Genomic DNA, 5191 nt, shown 5'->3' on the forward strand with positions numbered 1-5191 from the left:
TTTTAGACTAGATGTGGCCCTGGGCAAAGTTGAAGGTGGGGCCCCAAATGCTGAAATATTTTAGCAACAATTTAAGGTCCCCATACATGTTACTCTTTTGTTGGTGGTACCTGTTGCTCCTGGTGGGTTTGGCCATCAGCGTAAGGTGTATGGGGCTCTCTGGACAGTCCTCTGACAGATGATATCAGTGGACGTAGGGGGTCAAGCTTGATGGAAAATCAACGCCCAACCTCTTTGTTCTCAGAGAGATAAGCCGCCATCAGATCTGTATGGCTATGGCTTTCCCCTCTCATAGAGAACACAGAAACACTCAGATGTGCCAAATTTCTGTGTATGGGGAGGACAGGACCGGATGGGACAGATAATTGTCAGCTGAAGGATTGTTCAGCCAGCAGTTATTGGAAGTGTACGGCCACTTTTAAGGCCGTATTACACGGCCTGATATTCTGCAGAAGTGAGCGCCAATCTGGTAGAATGGAGCTCGCTTAGAGAGCCTACTACATGGCTCTTTTATGATGCAGCAAAAGCTATGGAGGAGATTTATCAAACTGGTGTAAAGAAGAATTGGCTCAGTTGCCCCTAGCAACCAATCAGATTCCACCATCTTAGAATGTGAGTAATGAATGGTGGAATCTGATTGGTTGCTAGGGGCAACGGAGCCAGTTTCACTTTACACCATGTTTGATAAATCTCCCCCTATGTGTATATATACAGTATATCATTAGTGATGTGTGTGCAATCCTTGCTGTATATAGTAAACAATAAAGTGGAATTTTATACTCACCGTAAATTCTCTTTCCTGTAGTCCGAAGCAGCAGCACATAATGGGGAAGATTCTATCTTCCTGCAATGATAGGACAGATGGTAACAAGCAATAAAGAGTTAATTGCCCCGCCTATAAGGCCCTATGCTGACCCAGCCTCCTTGTGTACTTCTAACGATCTAGGAAAACATAAGCCAAAACACTCAAGGTATGATGCATAAACTTTTATAGGGAGGGTTAGTTTGTGCTGCTGCTTCGGACTACAGGAAAGAGAATTTACGGTGAGTATAAAATTCCACTTTCCCTTACGTCCTAAGCAGCAGCACATAATGGGGATATAGCAAGATCACATAAAGGGTGGGAGAATCATACAGCAGTCATGAGAACCGGTTTACCAAGATTGGTTGCCCAGAGGTTCTAATGTCCAAAAGTATAAGAAGACCACAATGCAGTTTTGTATATCTGATCAATGAGAATGCACATCTCCTCCACCCAGGATATAGACATTGCCCTTGTGGTAAGGGCCTTAATGGATTCAGGTACTTGGACTCTCACCTCTTGGTAACACACAGAGTCTGCCGTATCCATCTGGATAAAGTGGCTTTTGAGGACTTCCAATCACTGTTCCTTCCTGAAAAAGATACAGATAAAATCTTCTGACTTCTCTGGTTCTCACTAAACCAGAGAGTGCAGGCCCAAGGCTCCGCCCACAACCAGAGAGTGCCGTTGTAACGCTTCCTCATTGGAGGAATTTAGGCAAAAACAGGTAACTCAATCTGCGGAGTAATGTTGGATAAGGAAGGAACCTTAAGGGTAAAAGACGAAGTCCTGAAGGATAACAAGATATGGTTCAGTGGCTCCTAATGTCTGAACATACTCCTGCGTTTAGCAGATGTAATAGCTACTAGGAAGCATACCTTGAGGGTCAGGTATTTTAATTCAACTAAAGATAAGAACTCAAAACGGAGCCGTGCAAGGTGATGAAGGACGAGTCCCGGATCCCACCTGGGAGTTGGATCCATTACAGTTGCTTTAATCCTTTGCGTAGCTTTAATAAATCTTTGTATTAGGGATTTTTTTTTTTTTTTTTTTTGACAGTCAGCTGTCTGGAAGAGCAGAGACATGTACTTTGACGGTCGCAGCTTCAGCCCATTCTCAAACCCATCCTGGAGAAATCGAAGGATCGCCTTGATAGACAGTGATATGGGAGAAGTCCGATTCTTCACACCAGGATAGAAAACCTCCTTCACCCTCGGGGAGGTTCTCTTTGTGGGTTCTGCTCTTAATAGCAGAATCATGTTTACCACCAATTCTAAAAAGCCTCAGCTCATCAGGCCTGTCAATCTTCAGGCCGTCAATCATAGGTGGTCCAGACCCAGACACAATCTGCCCTTCTGTGACAGTAAGTGAGGATTCTGGGAAAGTCTCCAAAATGTCCTTTTGGACACATGCATCAGGAGAGAACAACCATGCCTTCTTGAGCTATTAGGAGTAATGAGGCATGATTCAGTCTTGTCCTTACAAGACTACTACGGGTTGTCGTCCCTAGCAGTTTTAGGGAGTAAAAACCACGTATTCTGGCGTTATCCGAAATGGCCATTAGGTCCACGTAAAGGTCGCCATAATATCTGGTGATTTGCCAGACATAATCCGTCCTCATGGGGCAGTAGGTGAGGAATCTGGGGAAGTCTCCAAAATGTCCTTTTGGACATATTCCTCAGGAGAGAACAACAATTACCACAATGACCTCTTGGGCCAATCTGTGGCTCTCAGGATTAATGAGACTGATCCTGCATTGTCTTTTACAAGACTTCTACTGATTGTTGTCCACAGTAGTTTTTAGGGAGTTAAAACCACGCACCCTGGTTTTACCCGAAATGGCCATGGGACCAATGGGTAGCTGTAATATCTGGAGATTCACCAGAACTTCTCCTGGTCCAGAGACCATTCTTCTGTCAGGGTAATATAATGGCTTTAGCCTTTTACATTAAGGCATTGTGACTTCCCTTGTTGCTGGATAGATCTCTTGGTCCATGCAAAAAAACAGCTTCTGCTTTTAACAGTAAGGCTACTGTTCACATGCAGCTCTGAAGATCGATATGCACCACTGTAGATGTGTTCTCGATCTTACTCCGATAGCTTCCCCATAGATTGATGTGCTGAAGTGGACTGGAGCTCACTTTCTGCACTCATCTCTCACATGTTGGATGACAGCCACTTCTGTTAGGAACAAAGTCTTCTTCGCCTGTCTCACCCTTTGTTAGATAGATCGGTGGTTGCCTCCACCCACTTTGAGGGTGAGATTGGTCTGCCACTGACTGAAGAAAATGTTGAGGCCCTTGTATCTGTGGGTGTAAACCATAACCCAATGTAGGCTGTTTATTCTTTGGTCCCATACTGACAGCATCTGCTGCAAGGGGATACATACGCCAACCTGCCTATTCAATTTGTTGCTTGCAGACGTCATGAGACCTGACAATCATCATTGGGTGAAGATACACCAATGGGGAGTTCTAGGAATCCTGACCCAGGAATGGTTATGAGTAGGTGAAAATATAGTACTGTAAGTTTTTGATAATTAACAATCACTCGTGCAGGAAGGAGACAATGGTGGTCTTGGATTCTCTCCAGATGGTGACTACAGCTGACATAACATAGAAGAGTGTCCCATCTACTTCCCTTCTTATCTTAGGATAGATATATGTCATTCCAGGCCCGGCAGGTAACCTTAGTGAATGTAAAGGGAGCGGAGGTGATTTCAGAAAGATGCAAAGGAATATGCAGTCTTCTCTGTAGCTAGGTACATGCAGTCTTCTCTGTAGCCAGGTACATGTAGATATGTGTCTTTCACAACTAGCATGGTTAGTCTCCTTTAGGAGGGGGAGCACAGAGCATATGTTCTCCATATGGAACCTTCTTTGCTTAGAACTGTAGATCTATGGACGTTCACCAACAACTTACCTTCTTTGGATCGGAAACTGTCGAGAATATGGCACCATAAGGTAAACCCACGGTTGCTGCCAGAGAAGCTTTAGTCACAAGCTTCTTTGTCCCCCATCCACAAGACCTCTGAGATGGATGATCCCTTTTAGTGACGGATCCATCATTTCTTCCAGTACCTTCCATGCTGGAAACTTCTATAGAATGGGGAACAAGGGAGGATTTCCTTCTCCTTTTCAGACTGGGGCAGAGATTGTACCTTTCTGTAAGGAAGAGTCCTTCCTCAGAGTGTCCCCAATCCATTCAGGTGGATTCTCATGGTACATAGAGTATTATTAGAAAGAACATCCATCTCTGGCAAAGTCTAATGCTCCTCTCCAAGCATGGAGGGGCCACGGACCAGGCAGCCAAATGTGGAGTGACACGCATACTCAGAAGTAAGCACCATCTGCTTAAGATATAGCATCTTCTGTAATGGGTTACAATGAAGATACAATCTACAAACAAAAATAAATTCCACTGCCATCTGGATGTGGAATCTTGCAGGATAACATACATAAGTGACTGAGCTTTGCCAAAGGTTTCCTCACCCTGAAACTTTGGGCATTAGATTCCTGCATTAAGTGAGATAAAATGATAAATAAACCTGTGCCAGGTAAAGAGGCAACAGACTGCTGTGTAGTACAAGAAAACCAGATACCTCAGAGCAGCTGATACACAACTAACAATTCTAAGGCTGTGTTCACACGATGCAGCCTCCTTGCTTCAATGGATCATTGTTTCAATAGCAGAACTAATGTAAGACAGCCACCAGGTATACTCGGTACACAACTAGAAACTAAAGTTGTGATCATACCCTGCAATATCTTCGTTTTACTATTTTAAAAATAGCGGTACTATACATGTAGCAACTCTAGTTTTTAACTCTGTTTTATAGCTTCAATGCAACATTAAATATCAGTAACCGTGCTAGAAAAGACCCCAGATGCTCAATACACAACCAGGAACTTTAGGGTTGTGTTCACACAATGCAGTCTCATAACTGCACTGCATCAAACAAAAAGCAGAGCTATAGCTGACATGTAAGGTGCAATCAATACACCACTAGCAATCCTAGGGTTGTGTTCACACAACGAAGTTTCATAACTTTACTGCCTCATTCAATTGCAGTACTGAATAAAACATTAGGTGTAATTAAAAAAAAAAATAAATAAAAAAATAAATAAAAATAAATAGCAACTCTAGGCTTGTGTTCACACAATGCATCTTTCCACAGCAGAACTAGAGCAAGGAATCAGACATTAGGTGCAATAAAAAGCTACTCTAGGCTTGTGTTCACACAATGCATCTTTCCACAGCAGTGTTAGAGCAAGGAATCAGAGGTCAGGTGCAATAACAGCAACTCTAGGTTTGTGTTCACACAATGTATCCTTCCACAGCAGAACTGGAGCAAGGAATCAATATTCACCTAGCAACTCTGGGCTTGTG

Source organism: Dendropsophus ebraccatus, chromosome 8, assembly GCF_027789765.1.
Source record: "Dendropsophus ebraccatus isolate aDenEbr1 chromosome 8, aDenEbr1.pat, whole genome shotgun sequence".
NCBI lineage: Eukaryota > Metazoa > Chordata > Amphibia > Anura > Hylidae > Dendropsophus > Dendropsophus ebraccatus.